This window comes from Schistocerca americana, chromosome 1 (assembly GCF_021461395.2).
Source record: "Schistocerca americana isolate TAMUIC-IGC-003095 chromosome 1, iqSchAmer2.1, whole genome shotgun sequence".
Lineage (NCBI taxonomy): Eukaryota > Metazoa > Arthropoda > Insecta > Orthoptera > Acrididae > Schistocerca > Schistocerca americana.
In genome coordinates, this window is record NC_060119.1 from 727890462 (window position 1) to 727912367 (window position 21906).

The 21906-nt window shown below is 42.7% G+C and overlaps 1 protein-coding gene across 1 annotated transcript in view; it reads right to left on the bottom strand.

Moving 5' to 3' along the window:
* Positions 1-21906, bottom strand: part of LOC124610551 (cyclic nucleotide-gated cation channel subunit A) — a 270115-nt gene that overhangs the window by 168576 nt on the left and 79633 nt on the right. The gene's annotated exons all lie outside the window — the stretch shown is intronic.

Genomic DNA, 21906 nt, shown 5'->3' on the forward strand with positions numbered 1-21906 from the left:
ATGAAGGGTATCGTTTTACCGGATTCTCCTTAATTATAACTCTCTACTTTTTGGCACAGCCTCCCTGTTGGCTTTGAATTTCTCTTGACTGTTTTACTGTAACCCTATAGTGCACGGTGACGCGTGTATGAATCAATATTTTCTTTCACCAGTGCTTCACTAGCTAGTGCATGTACGAATCGTTCAGCGGTTATTTTTAGAATAGGGGAACAGCTGTCTTTTATGTAGCGTCATCTTTGGTGGCGGCAGCATATAACTCATTGTTTGCACATGTCATTGTTCTCAGATGCTTCTAGATAAACCAGTAATTTAAGTGCCACAAAAATTACAGGCATTAACTATATAGTTTTTCTCATAAATAGTAAATGTTTATGTATTTTAAGAGTTATTTATAAAACTTGTAGATCAGAATATGAGTTATCCATTGAGTAAAGTAACACACGATACAAAATGACTGTGATTCTATTTTGCGTGTAGGTAGTTCTTTTTTTGTTCTTTATAACATTATATTTTGAGCGTACATAAGTAGCAATCTTAATAACATTATATTTGTTTTATTATGAAAACTGTCTTGTTGATCGAAAAAAATCTGGATTATATATTATAAAATTTCTTATAGTATAGAATAGTTTGAGCAGCCACATGAAGCTAATAAATGATATTGTCAAACTTTCCATATTTACATCATATTGCTTCTAGATGTCAGTACATAGACGAGATCGGAATTAGAAGACTGGACACAAATGGTATCTTTCTTATTGAGTAGTATCCTAAGTGACAGTGGGGATGATTTCAGACAGTGACAATGATAATGAAAAAATGGGTAGAAACAATCCAAGCAGCAGGTATATGCAAATCTGTGCATCACAGCTTATTTCATCTTGGTTGGACGTGGCTAGAGAAGCTTTATCTGAAAAGGTATCTTGTGTTCAGAACCTTCTTCGTGAAAAGAACTTAGTTGAAATGTTTGATGAAAGCTTATCAGGTGAGGTTATTGGATCTGAGGTGGCAAATATGTGCATCCCAGCTGCAATTGCACAGATTCAGCAACAAATAACTAACCAGTCAAATGAAAGTATGGGCACCTATGAAGTGGACGGTCAGTCTCGTTCCACACTACCCTCAAAAACCAATAAATGGCAGTTAGATCCAGCACAACAGGAAAATTCAACGGAAGAAAATAACTGAAAGAAGAAAACTGGAAATATTATTTGGAGGAAAACAGCTTTAAAGATGTGAAACCTTAGTTTCTCTCGGCGTCTACATTGTTCAGTCAACTTACGGGAATGCAGCCGGGTGACGTGATCGACAACCGTCGATACTTCGACAAGAGCACACCGCGCCATTCTGAAGGCAAAACTGCAGCAAGTATGGGCCATGCAAGGGGATTTAAAATGTCGATTTGCGCAGCAATTAGCCGGCCGCGGTGGTCTCGCGGTTCTTGGCGCGCAGTCCGGAACCGTGCGACTGCTACGGTCGCAGGTTCGAATCCTGCCTCGGGCATGGATGTGTGTGATGTCCTTAGGTTTAAGTAGTTCTAAGTTCTAGGGGACTGATGACCACAGCTGTTAAGTCCCATAGTGCTCAGAGCCATTTGAACCATTTTGCGCAGCAATTCCGGAAGAGAGAGAGAGAGAGAGAGAGACACACACACACACACACACACACACACACACTGTATCACACAGCCAAAGATCACCGACGTCAGAGGGTTTCGACAGCAAAAATGAATAACCAACAAGTGAGGTAGCATTAACACTGTCCCTCTGTCTTTTGACACGGAGACAGCAAGATTATAGGCAGAATTTATACAAAAATCAGCTGCTGTATTTATAAGGTTACTTGCAAATTTAATTTCAAGTGCTTCTTTAATAACACTGTCCCAACAGCTGGAAGTACATGCCAGCACCACTCGTTATATTCCATAGGATGACCGGTGCCAAGACAACGTTCTGCAGTAGCTGACTTCTTCGGCTGCTGTAAGCATGTGTGTCTCTTATGCTCAATACACAGGCTCACCCCATTCCTGATAGTCTCACCAATATATGATCTGCCATAAGTGCAAGGAATACAATAGACGCCAGGTTTACACAAACCAAAATTATCGTTTACGAAATCTGAAAAGTCCCTTATCTTAGATGGCTATCTAAAAACACTATATCCATTATGACGAAATGGGCCTCAACGGGCTAACCAAGCGTCCGAGATAATTGGGCCCTGTGAACCAAGGTACGAAGTATCCTTCATCAGAGCTGGATGGTGACAAGTATCAGCTTGTAGATACAAGTCAATGTGAGTAGGCTTGCTGTAAACAATATGTCCCAACGTGTTTATTTCAGCTACTTGGACGATAATTTTATTGTTTGGCCTCATGTCAGTAAGAATTAGAACGACTTTTTGGAACGTCCAAATTCAATCCACCCCAGTATTTGTTTCACGATGGAGGGGAAAGGATGGCTGTCTTCCCTTCCTGCATGTGTTGGTCAGGAGGAAGGTTGATGGTACGCTGGGACATGCCTTTACAGGAAGTCTACTCACACTGACTTGTATCTACAGGTTGATAGTTGTCACCACTTGGTTCAACGTGAAGGGGTACTTCACACCTTAGTTCACGCAGCCTACGTTATCTCGCACGCTGGATTAGCCCATCTTCACCTTTCGTCAGAATGGTTATGGTCAAAGACAGATCAGACATGCGCTGCTCTATCGACCAACCGTGCACCGAGTGAGTGATGATAGTACCGACAGGGCACCAAGGTCTACGGCTTTTCTGCCATACACAGCGAGCAGTTTCAACAGGATTGGTCGTCCTTTGCAAAAATTTAGCGTTAAACGTGTTTTTAGACCGCAGTCTAAGGTCAAGGTCTTTTTAGATTCCGTAAAGGATGATCTTGATATGCGTAAGCCTGGTATCTATTGTATTCCTTGCAGTTGTGGCAGATCATACACTCCTGGAAATTGAAATAAGAACACCGTGAATTCATTGTCCCAGGAAGGGGAAACTTTATTGACACATTCCTGGGGTCAGATACATCACATGATCACACTGACAGAACCACAGGCACATAGACACAGGCAACAGAGCATGCACAATGTCGGCACTAGTACAGTGTATATCCACCTTTCGCAGCAATGCAGGCTGCTATTCTCCCATGGAGACGATCGTAGAGATGCTGGATGTAGTCCTGTGGAACGGCTTGCCATGCCATTTCCACCTGGCGCCTCAGTTGGACCAGCGTTCGTGCTGGACGTGCAGACCGCGTGAGACGACGCTTCATCCAGTCCCAAACATGCTCAATGGGGGACAGATCCGGAGATCTTGCTGGCCAGGGTAGTTGACTTACACCTTCTAGAGCACGTTGGGTGGCACGGGATACATGCGGACGTGCATTGTCCTGTTGGAACAGCAAGTTCCCTTGCCGGTCTAGGAATGGTAGAACGATGGGTTCGATGACGGTTTGGATGTACCGTGCACTATTCAGTGTCCCCTCGACGATCACCAGTGGTGTACGGCCAGTGTAGGAGATCGCTCCCCACACCATGATGCCGGGTGTTGGCCCTGTGTGCCTCGGTCGTATGCAGTCCTGATTGTGGCGCTCACCTGCACGGCGCCAAACACGCATACGACCCTCATTGGCACAAGGCAGAAGCGACTCTCATCGCTGAAGACGACACGTCTCCATTCGTCCCTCCATTCACGCCTGTCGCGACACCACTGGAGGCGGACTGCACGATGTTGGGGCGTGAGCGGAAGACGGCCTAACGGTGTGCGGGACCGTAGCCCAGCTTCATGGAGAAGGTTGCGAATGGTCCTCGCCGATACCCCAGGAGCAACAGTGTCCCTAATTTGCTGGGAAGTGGCGGTGCGGTCCCCTACGGCACTGCGTAGGATCCTACGGTCTTGGCGTGCATCCGTGCGTCGCTGCGGTCCGGTCCCAGGTCGACGGGCACGTGCACCTTCCGCCGACCACTGGCGACAACATCGATGTACTGTGGAGACCTCACGCCCCACGTGTTGAGCAATTCGGCGGTACGTCCACCCGGCCTCCCGCATGCCCACTATACGCCCTCGCTCAAAGTCCGTCAACTGCACATACGGTTCACGTCCACGCTGTCGCGGCATGCTACCAGTGTTAAAGACTGCGATGGAGCTCCGTATGCCACGGCAAACTGGCTGACACTGACGGCGGCGGTGCACAAATGCTGCGCAGCTAGCGCCATTCTACGGCCAACACCGCGGTTCCTGGTGTGTCCGCTGTGCCGTGCGTGTGATCATTGCTTGTACAGCCCTCTCGCAGTGTCAGGAGCAAGTATGGTGGGTCTGACACACCGGTGTCAATGTGTTCTTTTATCCATTTCCAGGAGTGTATATTGGTGAGGCTATCAGGCTGGGTGAACCTGTCTATGAACTATGATGTACGGGCTTTCTGCCTTACGCAGGGAGCATTTCCAGCAAGAATGGTCATACTTCGTAGAAATGTGATGTGAAATGTGCGTTTCGACCACCATCTGAGATTAGGATGCTTTTAGGTTCCGTAAAGGATGGTTTTGGTTTGCACAAGGCACACGTTCCGAATTCCTTGCAGTTGTGGCGTGTCATATATTTGTGAGAGTATAGGGACTGTGGACCAGAGGCAAACATGCCTACAGCAGCCGAGCAAATCCGGTATTGGAGAACATTGTCTTGGCGCCGATTATCCTGTGGAATATAACAACACGGAGATTCTGACACGCACTTCCAGTTTCAAGGAGAGTGTTATTAAAGAAGTAGTTGAGATTAAATTAGCAAGTAACCTTGTAAATAGAGATAGAGGCTTTTTTTTAAATTCTGCATGTTATCCCGCTTACTACCTTGTGAAAGTACGGAGGGACAGAGTTAATGCTACCTCACCACTTGGTAACTGAATTTCACTATCGATAACTTCCGAAGTCGGCGAGTGTGTGTGTGTGTGTGTGTGTGTGTGTGTGTGTGTGTGTGTGTGAGAGAGAGAGAGAGAGAGAGAGAGTTATCTTTCGGAATTGTTCTAAAAACTGAGGATTTAAAAAGCCCCGCACACTGCTTACTTGTTGCAGTGTCGCCTTGCAAATGACAGGGTGTGCTCCTGTCGAAATACTGGCGGCTGTCGATGACGTCACTTGGTTGCATTCCCGTAAGTTATGTGAACTGCTCTAAATATCTCTGAACAGCAAAGGACGTCAATTGGTTGCAGTGATATTCACCGACTTTTACAAGCTTTTGACAGCCAATATCACATTCTGAAGTGCTTTTTTTTTAGCTAGGAAATAACGCAGAAAATTACTTATGGGGTCACGTTTTTACATACGAATAACAGCTCAAAACAAGCCTTCAACAAAAGAGCTGACGGACATGATAAACAATGTAAATTGGGTCCACTTCTTGACGAAATGAGAAAAAAGTTTCTTTAGATTCCTAGGGAAGATTGTTTATCAATTGATGAGCAAATGCGCGCTACTAAAACTATACGTCACCTAAAGCACACAGACGGCTTACAAATGGGGTTCTATGTTACGTATTCTCTGTAAAAAACTATACGTTACCTAAAGCACACAGACGGCTTACAAATGGGGTTCTATGTTACCTATTCTCTGTAAGGTATGTAGATTTACCTACAAATTCGAAATATATATAGGAACTAAGAAAGATTTTAAAAACAAATTTGCACATGAACGAGACTTGGGAGCTAGTGGAAATGTAGTAGTTAGATTGTATAGAGAGATTTCAACGGGTGTGTTTTAAGAAATTTTCTTTGATAATTACAGTTAAGTCTGCGACTAGTTTCATACTTGGCTCAACAAGGAATACATAGTTTTGAGACTGTTTGAAGAAACAGAGTATCAGTTGATGAGAGGTGAAAAAAGAAGGAAGGGGGTTTGTTGTAGAGTAACGCACTGTATACGCAAATATCAAATTCATTGCTTTATTTTGGAAACATGATAAGTGCGTCTATTTACTACACACATTTGCTTTAACCCGACCAGAAGGAATGACTGAAAAGACAAAAAAAAGAAGTAAAAGAGAAATCGGAAATTATCAGAAGTAACACATGAAAACAACCGTGTTCATTTTCTTGACGTCTTATTGGGTCGTTATCACATTTCCATGTACTCTGTGAAATGGATATAAAATCCTTGATATAACTGTTGTCAATTCACGTCGTCAATTCTTGGTTGCTACATATGGAGTTACTTAGCCCCAAAGACTCAACGAAATTGTCACGTTTCAGAATTGAACTATTAAATACTCTGTGCAATGCTGGACATTTCTCGCCACCAAAACGAGGGAGCCCTCCTCTGAAGCACAGAACAGCTAGACAGCAATGAAATGTAACGGTCCAATTCCATAGTTCCTCCGCTGATGTCGATGTGAAAGGGTGGAGCATTTTCCTACTCGTAATCCCACAAGCGTACGATGCGATTTCAGGACGTGCGCGAAGCAAACCATTGTGAGGACCAGTTAATGTGCTATTGCAATTTGCATAGGGAATTACACAATTTTTTTACTTTCACACATTGTGAATGCTAGAAAAAGTAAGTACTGTCAGCAGTGCTGAATACTCAAGTTAATATTCTTTTAAAGTCAATGGATAATTAAAAATTTATTTCCTGCGTCACAAATTTAGTTATTTCTGGATACATTGTGTTATTATTAATTCTAGACTGATTTTTAAAATTTCTGTCTACTGATTTTTCAGTTTAATAAGTATAACAATTCTATGCAATAAAATATGCCACAATACACAATGGTATTTATTTATGTATCAGTCCAATATTGTCGAACACTCAGAAGAATCTTTTAAAATTTTTCATTATGTAATTTGCATGTTTTTCTGATGGAAGGGAAAAATACATGCACTCTTGAAGTTGTTTAACGGCGCTGGGGAACAATCACAGCGGAATCTGTTCATAGTCCAGACAGCGACCAATGAGATTTGCACTCGACACTTGACTAAGACATCTAGGGAATTTGTCGAGATATCTTGTTAGCAGAAAATGACAGCTTTGGTGCAAGCCCAGAAACTCTTAAACCAGGTTTGAGGAGCATTCTTGACAGTCGGCAGGACACTTGCGTAGCATCCCTGGAGCGCAGGCTTGCGGGACAGGGCAGCTGAATAAAATGGAAATGCAGTGTGGCTAGGGACTTCCGTCGGGTAGACCGTTCGCCTGGTGCGAGTTGACGCCACTGCGGCGACTTGCGTGTCGATGAGGATGAAATGATGATAAGGACAACACAAGAGCCAGTCCCTGAGCGGAGAAAATCTCCGACCCAGCCGGGAATCGAACCCGGGTTGTTAGGTATAACACTCCGTCGCGTTGACCACTCACTCGGCTACCAGAGGTGAACAAGACAGCTGAATTAGCGCATATAATTAAAAATCATTCAATCTGGTACTCTACGCAAAGTATGCTCCTTACTTCTGCTTTACTCCGTACCAGTATCGTCCTGCAGGGAGAAGATATAGACGTAAATTTAGATTAGCCTGCCAAACGAATATTACTTCATTCTGTACCATAGGGGCAGATTATCGATGGATTGCCGAGAGTGCGGAAGCTACTCAATGGATGGACGCACAGCTTTGGATTGGGCAGGCCACGGAGGGCGCCTGCATTGCGTCGCATCCTCACACCCACAGTACCTATAGCGGAACCCAAGTGGCGCGGAAGTGCCCGTAGTTCCCGTCTGGGTAGCTGGGCGGTCAATGCGGCCCATTGCTAACCGAAGAGGCCCAGATTCGATTCCCTGCCGCGTCTGAGATTTTCTCCCATCGAGGACTGTCTGTTGTGTTGTCCTTAGGTTTTTATCGTCAGAAATGATCTTCCACTGTCGAGATGGCTGTATGGGTATATACCGAAAGCAAATAAAAAAATTTCCCTCAGCGCAGTAGGTCTCAGAGCAGAAGAGTGGTGTGTTGTGGTGTGGTGTGTGTGGTTGCACAGGAGAGGCGAGGCTACCCCTGCCGTTAGCCATCCGAGGTGTACCTGATGCAAGAAATTTACACACCGTTCAGCTACACTCAATTAGTGTTGATTACCTCCACGGTCCTCCCCCCCTGAACCATGGACCTTGCCGTTGGTGGGGAGGCTTGCGTGCCTCAGCGATACAGATAGCCGTACCGTAGGTGCAACCACAACGGAGGGGTATCTGTTGAGAGACCAGACAAACGTATGGTTCCTGAAGAGCGGCAGCAGCCTTTTCAGTAGTTGCAGGGGCAACAGTCTGGATGATGGACTGATCTGGCCTTGTAACACTAACCAAAACGGCCTTCCTGTTGTGGTACTGCGAACGGCTGAAAGCAAGGGGAAACTACAGACGTAATTTTTCCCGAGGGCATGCAGCTTTACTGTATGGTTAAATGATGATGGCGTCCTCTTGGGTAAAATATTCCGAAGGTAAAATAGTCCCCCATTCGGATCTCCGGGCGGGAACTACTCAGGAGGACGTCGTTATCAGGAGAAAGAAAACTGGCATTCTACGGGTCGGAGCGTGGAATGTCAGATCCCTTAATCGGGTAGGTAGATTAGAAAATTTAAAACGGGACATGGATAGGTTAAAGTTAGATATAGTGGGAATAAGTGAAGTACGGTGTCAGGAGGAACAAGACTTTTGGTCAGGTGAATACAGGGTTATAAATACAAAATCAAATAGGAGTAATGCAGGAGTAGGTTTAATAATGAATTTAAAAAAAGAGGAGTGCGGGTAAGCTACTACAAACAGCATAGTGAACGTATTGTAGTGGCCGAGATAGACACGAAGCCCACACCTACTACAGTAGTACAAGTTTATATGACAACTAGTTCTGCAGATGACGAAGAAATTGAAGAAATGTTTGATGAGATAAAAGAAATTACTCAGGTAGTGAATGGAGACGAAAATTTAATAGTCATGGGTGACTGGAATTCGAGAGTAGGAAAAGGGAGAGAAGGAAAGATAGTAGGTGAATATGGATTGGGGCTAAGAAATGAGAGAGGAAGCCGTCTGGTAGAATTTTGCACAGAGCATAATTTAATCGTAGCTAACACTTGGTTCAAGAATCATAAAAGAAGGTTGTATACATGGAAGAATCCTGGAGATACTAAAAGGTATCAGATAGATTATATAACGGTAAGACAGAGATTTAGGAACCAGGTTTTAGATTGTAGGACATTTCCAGGGGCAGATGTGGACTCTGACCACAATCTATTGGTTATGAACTGTAGATTAAAACTGAAGAAATTGCAAAAAGGTGGGAATTTAAGGAGATGGGACCTGGATAAACTGACTAAACCAGAGGTTGTACAGAGCTTCAGGAACAGCACAAGGGAACAATTGTCAGGAATGGGGGAAAGAAATACAATAGAAGACGAATGGGTAGCTCTGAGGGATGAAGTAAGGAAGGCAGCAGAGGATCAAGTAGGTAAAAAGACGAGGGCTAGTAGAAATCCTTGGGTAACAGAAGAAATATTGAATTTAATTGATGAAAGGAGAAAATATAAAAATGCAGTAAATGAAGCAGGCAAAAAGGAATACAAACGTCACAAAAATGAGATCGACAGGAAGTGTAAAATGGCTAAGCAGGCATGGCTAGAGGACAAATGTAAGGATGTAGAGGCTTATCTCACTAGGGGTAAGATAGATACAGCCTACAGGAAAATTAAACAGACCTTTGGAGAAAAGAGAGCCACTTGTATGAATATCAAGAGCTCAGATGGAAACCCAGTTCTAAGCAAAGAGGGGAAAGCAGAAACGTGGGAGGAGTATATAGAGGGTCTATACAAGGGCGATGTACTTGAGGACAATATTATGGAAATGGAAGAGGATGTAGGTGAAGATGAAATGGGAGATACGATACTGCGTGAAGAGTTTGACAGAGCACTGAAAGAGCCTCAGACTTCAAGAAGAATATAATAATCCCAATCCCGAAGAAAGCAGGTGTTGACAGATGTGAAAATTACCGAACTATCAGTTTAATAAGCCACAGCTGCAAAATACTAACGCGAATTATTAACAGACGAATGGAAAAACTGGCAGAAGACGACCTCGGGGAAGATTAGTTTGGATTCTGTAGAAATGTTGGAACACGTGAGGCAATACTGACCTTACGACTTATCTTGGAAGATAAATTAAGGAAAGGCAAACCTACGTTTCTAGCATTTGTAGACTTAGAGAAAGCTTTTGACAATGTTGACTGGAATACTCTCTTTCAAATTCTAAAAGGTGGCACGGGTAAAATACAGGGAGCGAAAAGCTACTTACAATTTGTACAGAGACCAGATGGCAGTTATAAGAGTCGAGGGGCATGAAAGGGAAACAGTGGTTGGGAAGGGAGTGAGACAGGGTTGTAGCCTCTCCCCGATGTTATTCAATCTGTATACTGAGCAAGCAGTGAAGGAAACGAAAGAAAAATTTGGAGTAGGAATTAAAATCCAGGGAGAAGAAATAAAAACTTTGAGGTTCGCCGATGACATTGTAATTTTGTCAGAGACAGCAAAGTACTTGGAAGAGCAGTTGAACGGAATGGACAGTATCTTGTAAGGAGGATATAAGATGAATATCAACAAAAGTAAAACGATGATAATGGAATGTGGTCGAATTAAGTTGGGTGATGCTGAGGGAATTAGATTAGGAAATGAGACACTTAAAGTAGTAAAGGAGTTTTGCTATGTGGGGAGCAAAATAACTCATGATGGTCGAAGTAGAGAGGATATAAAATGTAGACTGGCAATGGCAAGGAAAGCGTTTCTGAAGAAGAGAAATTTGTTAACGTCGAGTATAGATTTAAGTGTCAGGAAGTCAAGTATTTGTATGGAGCGTGGCCATGTATGGAAGTGAAACATGGACAATAAATAATTTGGACAAGAAGACAATAGAATCTTTCGAAATGTGGTGCTACAGAAGAATGTTGAAGATCAGGTGGGTAGATCACGTAACTAAAGAGGAGGTATTGAATAGGATTGGGGAGAAGAGAAGTTTGTGGCACAACTTGACTAGAAGGAGGGATTGATTGGTAGGACATGTCCTGAGGCATCAAGGGATTACAAATTTAGCATTGGAGGGCAGCGTGGAGGGTAAAAATCGTAGAGGGAGACCAAGAGATGAATACACTAAGCAGATTCAGAAGGATGTAGGTTGCAGTAAGTACTGGGAGATGAAGGGGCTTGCACAGGATGGATTAGCATGGAGAGCTGCATCAAACTAGTCTCAGGACTGAAGACCACAACAAGAACTACCTCCACGGTGGGACCCATTTGCCTGCTCGTTCCTTCGACTGTTAAAAACATTTCTATATGTCTATATTCCATAATTCTAATGTTTACATTAGGGCTAGCGGCAGTCACGGTTAGGTTACTCTACCGTCCATGGGTTGGCATGTCAGTTTCATGTAGCCAATGAGATGATACTTTCACACAGCCAGTGAGAGGGGAAGAGAGAGGCAATGGAATCAATCTTTTGGGACAAATATTTGGCTGTTTTTCTCCGAGTACATCACGAATGACGAGGTTATGATTGGTTTGGGATGTTAATGTTTGGTTGTGAGTTGGTGAACCCAGCTAATGTGGCAGCTGAAAGGCTTGTTTGTGGCGACGGACTAGTCTGTAGCGTATCCCGAGATCCTGGTTAGGTTAGGAGGTGAGAGTTTGGTTGCTGAAGCCAACGAATGTGAAAACTGAAACACCTGGCTGCGGTGACAGACTGATCTTTATCTTAGCCTGAGGACTGGGTTAGGTTGGAATTGGACATTTTTACGCCCAGAAGTCAGTTAAATAATCTTTGTTGGCACATATATCTGACTGCTTCTTCCGAACGTGTTCTGTTTTCGGAGTTTGTGGTATACTGGCGTGACAATATTCCTTCGTGTCTTACTTCCAAACCTGTCGTCTGTCCGCTGATCTCTCTCTCTCTCTCTCTCTCTTTCTCTGGCCGCGCATATCCAGCCGCTGACACGCCCTCCTTCCTTCCCCTTATCATCTTATCATAGGGAACGTCTATTAATTACATGAGGAATTTTCTTTAAAATTCGAACCCCCACCCCTCTCAGCCGTTGTTGAGATTTGGCGAGATGCGGTGTGACTCTCCTCTCTCTCATGAGAGGTTTATTCCGTAGCTGGGTAAGAATACATAAAAATGAAAATTTTGTTATTGTTTTAAACATTGATTAAATACTGCAATAAACCGTGTTTTATTCAAAAAGATAATTAAACAGTGTTTTTAACACATTATTAGAAACAATATTTTAAACTTGTCAACCATAATCAGCATTCGGACGGACAAACAGACAGAGACAGACGAACAAAAAGGCTCCACGGGAACAGTATTAACCGTTTTGACGGACCCCCAAAATATTGACCTTTTGTACATTATAAAGTGACATAAAATGTCACTTTACTTTCGCTTATTTTTTAGATGAAAGACAACATTGTTTGTACCTACCCTTGAATTGTATGATTACGTAGTTCTTCAGTCTCTTGATTTATATGATCACGAACAGAATTCTTGTCAGTGAACTTCAGCTAAGCTTTTTTGCACAAACGGTTAACTTCTTGCTTGCACGTATGGTTCAACTTGCCTATGAAATTTGACACTTACGCAGCACTTGTTTCATATCGGGGATTCCAGGCATGCACACGTGTAAAGCATTCAGTTCAGAGAGGCCATAAACATTGGTCGGCACTTTAATATTGTCCGTTATAATAATATAAAAGTTCATCTAAAATCGTTTTTTGGTTCACCCTTACAGTACAGCGGAAGCAACTAAGTGAATCAAACGAACTACCAGAATTCATTTGAATTGGGGTTATTGGTAATGTAATTCATTTCCTTTTTTGTGATTCTGTTTCAATTTTCTCCCACGATTTATAAATTCAGCCAGTGTGTGTTCGTTGTAGGTACATCTTTTGGAGCTTTTCTGTAAAATTGTTATGTATGTTTTATTGTTTAACCATGCAGATACACCACAGTCAAGCCGAATCTCGCAGTTTTAAGTTTCCAACCTTCACTGCTGAGCACAGCATAGATAAGTCTCTCCCCACCGGTGTATCGCGACGTTGTGGCATAGTCCTATGGTGTGTGTCAAAAAGTTTTATTCTGTACAGATGCCTACAGTTTACAAGTTTATAGTGCCACATATTTAACTTTTTAACGACAGCTGTAATAACACGACATTGCAGTGCCTGTGTTGTTAAGAGGAACCATGTGATGTTCATTCGGACTGCGACTACGGCCATTGTGAAATACACGAAATCTATTCGCAGTTTCGGATTCGAACAAAAATCATTTGTACAACGGAAGGACGGCAATGCAAATTTGTGCAGGAGCGGGACTCGAACCCGGATTTTCCGCTTATCGCGAGCGGTCGCCTTACCATTCGGCTATCCGTGCACTATCCACAGTCAGACCCAAACTTCCACATGTCGTCAATTCCGGCACAAGTTTTCATTGTTGTCATTCCATTCTGCAGCTGATGGTAGTCCTTATTCGCCCAATTGCGGATTCATTTTATGTGACAATGAAATTTGTGCTAGACCGGGGCTCTAACCCGAGTTCAAGTTACTGTCTGGTAGAAATTTTCACTCTAGTGATTCCTTTATGCAGCTGATAGTTGTATATTGCTGTTATAGTTTTGTAATCAATTTCGAGTGTCCGTATTAGCAAGCGACCCAATGGCGAAAACTGTTAGTTCTTTTTACTGGTAATTCAAGGGACGGTAAAAATCTGAAACAGTGCTTAGCTTACTTTTTGTGCTTAGTGAAAATAAGATGGTCAGCCTGAGTACTTGATCAATTTCAGTGTACATGTAGACTAAACATTTTTATTACAGTTTTATGATGGAGAGACTTGTCAGTCCTATTCGTAAAAGGCAAGCTAGGGCTTAAATTAGTGAAATAGAATTCTACTAGAAGTTCCTTTCACCTCTCATATGGAAGCAAAATAATAGTTTAAAAATACATAATGCTAAATAGTGGCCCCGCGCTACTTGAAACCGGTCAAGTCACGGCAAATAGTTTCGTGATCATGCGGACAAAAAATGACTCTGAGCACTATGGGACTTAACTGCTGAGGTCATCAGTCCCCTAGAACTTAGAACTACTTAAACCTAACTAACCTAAGGACATCACACACATCCATGCCCTAGGCAGGATTCGGACCTGCGACCATAGCGGTCGCGCGGTTCCAGACTGAAGCGGTCACTCCGAATCATGCGGACAGTTTCTTTATTTTTCCAAGCTCTTATATTACCCCAGTACAGTGTTACAAACAATATATTATTCGTTCAATAGATCAAACACAAAACGTCTCAAGAGGAATCATTAATACTTAGGGATACGGCTCAAACGATCATTCGAAGCAAAAGTGTCTAGTAACGCGGGCTCTAAAACGCTTACCTTAAGAGCTATGAGCATTCTTTCATCTTCGATTCTGTGAAACAAATCTCTTGTGTTCCAAGCTCTTTGCTTTCCTCAATTTGAGACGAGGTAGTATTGATCAAAACAAAACAAAAAATTTGCAATAAACATGGGCTCTAAAGCGCATACCTTAAGAGCTATGGGCACTTGACTTATAGAAGGGATTTGTTTCACAGTAGTCAAGATGAACAAGTGCTGATAGCTCTTAAGGTATGCATTTTACACCACATATTTGCTGGATTTTTTTTCTCGTTTCAGTCCACGCTACCGCATCTCAAAACATGTAAAGCAAAGAGCTTGCAGTAGAAGACGTTTGTTTCGCGATTTCGATGATGAAGAAGTGCTCACGCATTTTACAGTCCGAGTTTGCTAGACTTTTTTTCTTCATGTGATCGTCCCTGTCATTTTCTCCTGGGACACCCTGTATAGCTGTTGCAACTCGGCGTTTTAGTACTCCGCACACAGTTCCTGCACCGTCGACAGCAGGCTCTCTGGATAATTGCCTTTAGAGCCCTCTATCACAGACCGAAAAATGTGATGGTTATGCACCGCGTCTTTAGACGAGTTAATTTTTCATTCCCGACTAGTGCTTTCATATAACACGTCTTAGGCTGCAGTCTAGCTGTAGTGCGTTGAAACGTGGTTACGTCTGTAAATGTAACCATGCCTTGCAGGCTTTATGAAAATCCAGCAGGAATTTATTTCCGAGAGTGCAGAGGAAATTGCTCTGCTCCCAGTGGAAATTTATTACACTCCAGCTCAGAAAGGGTCGCCTGCCAGACGTACAAGAAACAGTAATACCTACCAATGAGGCGTGGCGGTACGCAGTGCTACTGTCTTATTTCGACAGTCCCCGAGAAGTATTGGAACACAGACTCTAAAGAAGAAAACTGCTAAGCAGCTACAGCTTATAAGCGAAGAATATGTTTCAGTAATTTATTCTCTTTTTCAATACCGGTACTGTACGACCTGGTCGAGAATATCAGTACATTCTCGAAGCACGTCATTCTTCACACAAAAGACATTTAAATAGAGTTGTAATTTTCTTCTTTTGAATTTGCATTTAATTCAGTTTCAGACATTCATGTACATCAATTATGGTAAATACAGTACAATGAAGCTTTACGAACACTTGCCTGTTGAAATGTTGAAGGATTCCTCGTCTTACCTTCAGCAACTTACGGGATTGCGTTCTCACGAATACCAACTCTGCGTTTTATTAATGTTCCAAATGCATATGTTCCTGTATGTAATGTTGCTGTGAAAACGTGAAGCTTGGATATTTTGTTCTGTAGCTGAAGAAAACCTATTTTAGGTTAATTAAGCTCCACGTAGATTAAAATGTAAGGCTGCTACGCAGTGCAACTACATATTTATATTTTATGTGTTATCGATAACATGATCTGTAATCGAGTGTTTATATGAGCTGTTGTTATTGATGCCCCCTAGTATCGGTTCATTTATCTCCCATATTTTATGGTCTTACCTAAAATGTAAAAAAACGACGGTTCCTAAAAAGGGAAATGATGTTGTAACTGGAAGATATGGTCATAAATACTGATAAAGGAGTACTGCAGCGCAATGGCGATTTTCGGACTAAGACCATAACAAAATCAGTAATATATTAAGCAAAAATATTGTTGATAGGATAAATTCAATTACATATAAGTTCAAAAGAATAGCGTTTCTCTGCATGCAAGGCATGTATCGCCACAGATATAGTCCTTACAGGCTACAGTAATACTATTTTTGCGACGTCATATTTTCGAAGATAGCAACAGCAGACATGTGCGAGTACTATTGCGCAGAAACCTTAACTGCTAATAAAGATGCTGACAAGAATAATATACTGAAGTATGAAAAAGAAAACTGAGAGTCTGCTAGATGACGATCAGTTTGACTCTAGGAAAGGTAAAGACGCCAGGGAGACAGTCCTAAGGTTGAGCTTGACAGTGGAACCAAGAATAAAGGAAAATAAAGACCCAGTCATTCGATGAGTCGAGCCGGAAAAAGCGGTCGACAACGTAAAATGGCGCAAGACGTTTGAAATTCTGAGAAAAATAAGAGTAACGTGTAGGGAACGAGGAATAATGTATAATATGGACAAGACTCAAGAGGGAACAATAAGACTGGACGAGCAAGATCGACATGCTCGGATTGAAAAGGGTGTAATACAGGGATGGAGTATTTCGGCCCTATTCTTCAATCTACTGTATATGTAGAAGAAGCAATGACGGAAATAAAAGGAAGGTTCAAGAGTGGGTTAAAAATTCAGGGTGAAAGGATATCAATGACAAAATTCGTTGATGACATTGCTACCCTTATCGAAGGTGAAAATGAATTATTACAGAATCTTTTGAATGGAATGAAAAGTCTAATAAGTAAAGAATATGGACTGACGCTCAGAATAAATCGACGAAAGACAAAAGTAACGGGAGGTAACTGAAATGAGAACAAAGAGCAATTTATCAACAAAATTGGTGATCACGAAAATGACGAAATTAAAGAACTGGAAGAGCGTGTGAAATCTTATGGGACTTAACTGCTAAGGTCATCAGCCCCCAAGCTTACACACTACTTAACCTAAATCATCCTAAGGACAAACACACATATCCATGCCCGAGGGAGGACTCGAACCTCCGCCCGGACCAGCCGCACAGTCCATGACTGCAGCGCCTAAGACCGCTTGGCTAATCCCGCGCGGCCTTAATTTGAGGGAGAAATGTCTTAGAATGTACATTTGTAGCATAGCTCTGTGTGGTAGTGAACCATGGGCTATGGGAAAACCGGAGCAGAAGAGAATCGAAGCGTTTGAGATGTGATGATAGAGAAGAATATTGAAAATTAGGTGGACTGATAAGGTAAGTAATTAGGAGGTTCTCCGCAGAATCGGCAAAGAAAGGAACACATCGGAAACACTGATAAGAAGAAGGAACAGGATGACAGGACATGTGTTAAGACATCAGGGTACTAGAGTGAGCTGTAGAGGATAAAAACTGCAGAGGAAGACAGATTTTGGAACACATCCCAAAAGTAATTGAGGGCGTAATGCGCAAGAACTTACTCCGAGATGAAAAATTTGGCGCAGGAGAGAAATCAGAGACGGGCCAAATGAAACCGCTCAAAAGACTAACGACTTAAAGAACAATTTTTTTTTTCGGGCCAGACGTAAACATCTTAATCACTTACACGCTTAGTCTTATGAATTAAATACTAAACTGGTAGCTAATTATAATAACATGTCTCTTACGAGAGGAAAAAGGTTGTGTAAAGCCTGCTGAGAAATAAAATACAATCTGCTGAGCAATAAATCGTATAAGAACCGTTGGCAAGTGGATTAGAGGTCAGAGAGCTTGGAGTCCAGTACATACGTACATTTGAAAATCAGTGTAACGTTGCAATTTGTGTAACGGAGCACTTGTTGGTGAACTCTGAGAGGTTGGTGGTCTTTTTGCAATCTTAAGCATAAGGATGAGTAAGCATCAATTTACACTGTACTGATAAAAAAAACGCAAAAGAACAACTGCTGCCATTGACCAAGTGGTTGAGGCGATGCGTGACATGTCATATTCCCACATGCGAGATTATTACAATACAGTCGGTATCGGTGGGCCCAGATCGACTTTTTACAATACTATATTTTGAGATTGTTTAGCTAAGGATCGCCATTTCAAAGCGTCAGATTATTACAACCTTTCTTCGTCTTTGATAGGAGCTCCTCTACCGTCTGATTACATTTGGAGAAACCTCAGATATGACAAATGGGACGTAAGACACGCTCAGTTAACAGTCTACACATAACTTCTCAACTGGTTCTTTGAAAGCCCTCGGAATCACAGAAAAGCAAAGTTTCGTGACAATAGTTCGCATGTTCTAAGAGTCTAGATGAAACGCTTCAGTTTAAGTGAAAACGATAGGGACAACCGCCGAAGCGAGAATCAACTGGCCTTGGCGACAACGTGTTGATGATTGATCGGCGATGACTATCGCTCATTGTAACAACGGTTAGAATGCCACAAGGCAGCAAATTGCTCGTCAACCCAATACTGGACATCCATAACTATTGACCAACACTCGCTCGTCGTTGTGAGATACAGAAGCCACCATCCCGTATTGCTCACCACACGTCACAGGGAACACAGCATGAGCGCCGGAATTCAGCCACTGGAAGCTAGTTGGACGTCCGGATGGATGAATCACGCTACACGCCGGAACTCGACGTGTTCAACGGAAACCACACGCAACCTCACTTGTCAACGGGGAAACATTAAGCAAGTGATGGAGGTACTCTTCGTAACGGCTCAACTTGCACGTTACATTTAAGAGAACTAGAGCCTTTCACACGAAAAAGGTTATTCAAATTTGCTGTTTACAGTTTCGATGTTCTTCTATTATACTTCTTTCTTCACTGATGTTTTTGGGAAGAAGGTCATACAATTAACGACTTCACATACCGAATTAAAAATCTGTACTTTGATTAAACAGCAGACGGGCACTTTGTCTCGCACATAATTTGAAACCTCTGGAAATTGTTTTCGAGCATTAAAAACACAATACAGTTTCCTTAGCGAATTGGTCCCTAGCGCAGCATTTCATCTTAAAAAAAGAAGTTAGATTAGAGTTTAACGTCCCGATGGTTACAAGGTCATTAGAGACAGAGCACTAGCTAGTACGGACAACGATGGGGAAGGAAACTGGCCGTGTCCTTTTCAGAGGAACCATTCCAGCATTCATCTCAGTCAATTTTGGGGGATAGCGGGAAACTTAAATTTAGACGTCCAGTGGAGGATTTTAATTACACAGTTTCCAAATGCGAGTCCACTGCCTTAGCAACTGAATCCGTTTGATGTCATTAGCCTCCTAAATTATTAGCGTCTATATCTGCATTCTGCTAACAATTTTACGATATGTGCCCAAGAGTAAATAGCGTAGCAGAATAATTACAATTACAGTTACTGCTGAACCACGTGGTACATTTTGTTACATATGAGCTAAAACACGCAATGTCCAATCACCTTGCAGCAGATTGTTTCCATACCAACGTACAGAAAGTAGTACCTAACAGATTATAATAAGAGACTACATATATGATCCATTTTAACACTCGTTAACTACACTATGTGATGATAAGTATCCGGACACCCCCAAAAACATACGTTTTTCATATTAGGCGCATTGAGCTGCCACCTACTGCCATGTACTCCATATCAGCGATCTCAGTAGTCATTAGACATCGTGGGAGAGCAGAATGGGGCGCTCCGCGGAACTCACGGAGTTCGAACGTGGTCAGATGATTGGGCGTCACTTGTGCCATACGTCTGTACGCGAGATTACCACACTCCTAAACATTCATAGATCCACTGTTTCTTGAGCGGCCCTTCCCGCCGGAGGTTCGAGTCTTCCGTCGGGCACGTGTGTGTGTGTGTCGTTGTTAGCATAAGTTAGTTTAAGTAGTGTGTAAGTCTCGCGATCGATGACGTCAGAAGTTTGGTCCCTTAGTAATTCACACACATTTGAACATTTTTCCACTGTTTCCAATGTGACAGTGAAGTGGAAACGTGAAGGGGCACGTATAGCACAAAAGTGTACAGGTCGAACTCGTCCGTTGTGTGACAGAGGCAGCCGACAGTTGAAGAGGGTCGTAATGTGTAATAGGCAGTCATCTATCCAGACCGTCGTACAGGAATTCAAAACGGCATAAGGATCCACTGCAAGTACTATGACATTAGGCGGTAGGTGAGAATACTTGGATTTCATTGTCGAAGGGGTGCTCACAAGCTACGCATCACGCCGGTAAACGCCAAACGCCGCCTCGCTTGGTGTAAGGAGCGTATAAACATTGGACGATCGAACAGTGGATAAACGTTGTGTGGAGTGACGAATCACGGTACACAATGTGGCGATCCGATGGCAGGGCGTGGGTATGGCGAATTTCCGCTGAACGTAATCTGCCAGCGTGTGTAGTGCCAACAGTAAAATACGGAGGCGGTTGTGCTATGGTGTGGTCGTGTTTTTCATGAAGGGAGCATGCATCCCTTGTTGTTGTGCGTAGCACTATCACAGCGCGGGCCTACATTGATGTTTTAAGTACCATCTTGCATCCAACTGTTGAAGAGCAGTTTGGGGATTGCGATTGTATCTTTCAATACGATCGAGAACCTGTTCATAATGCACGGCCCGTGGCGGAGAAGTTACACGACAGTAACATCCCTGTAATGGAATGGCCTGCACAGAGTCCTGACCTGAATCTTATAGCACACCTGTGGGATGTTCTGGAACGCCAACATCATGCCAGGCCTCACCGGCCGACATCGATACCTCTCCTCAGCGCAGCACTCCGTGAAGAACGGGCTGCCCTTCACCAAAAAACATTCCAACACCTGACTGAACGTATTACTGCGAGAGTGGAAGGTCTCACCAGGGCTACGGGTGGGCCAACACCAGATTGAATTCCTTCATTACCGATGGAGGGCGCCACGAACTTGTAAGTCATTTTCATTCAGCTGTTCGGATACTTTTGATCACATAGTGTATATACGCTCTAGCCTCAGATGATAGGTGGTAGTGGCCGATATTTGCTTCAAAAAAAGGTGTGAATAAATAAAAGTAACTAAAGCAGCTTTTTTCGAAACTTTGTTGTTGTTGTGGTCTTCAGTCCTGAGACTGGTTTGATGCAGCTCTCCATGCTACTCTATCCTGTGCAAGCTTCTTCATCTCCCAGTACCTACTGCAACCTACATCCTTCTGAATCTGCTTAGCGTATTCATCTCTTGGTCTCCGCGCTGCCCTCCAATGCTAAATTTGTGATCCCTTGATGCCTCAGAACATGTCCTACCAACCGGTCCCTTCTTCTTGTCAAGTTGTGCCACAAACTCCTCTTCTCCCCAATTGTATTCAATACCTCCTCATTACTTATGTGATCTACCCATCTAATTTTCAGCATTCTTCTGTAGTACCACATTTCGAACGCTTCTATTCTCTTCTTGTCCAAACTATTTATCGTCCATGTTTCACTTCCATACATGGCTACACTTCATACAAATACTTTCAGAAACGACTTCCTAATACTTAAAACTATACTCGATGTTAACAAATTTCTCTTCTTCAGAAACGCTTTCCTTGCCATTGCTAGTCTACATTTTATATCCTCTCTACTTCGACCATCATCAGTTATTTTGCTCCCCAAATAGCAAAACTCGTTTACTACTTTAAGTGTCTCATTTCCTAATCTAATTCCCTCAGCATCATCCGACTTAATTCGACTACATTCCATTATCCTTGTTTTGCTGTTGTTGATGTTCATCTTAACTGTCAAAAAGGTCCTTCGTCGCTTGCTTGAAAACGGCGCAGCACCGAAGTTTTAAAACGTCTAAGATATCTTTGAGTCTATATTGTTTCATTCTAAACACAATTCTAAACTGTGTAATTGCATTTCCTATACAATACGAAACTGAAACAGTAGTAATACTGTAATTCAGGAACTTTAGTTTCATAAGATATTAAGCG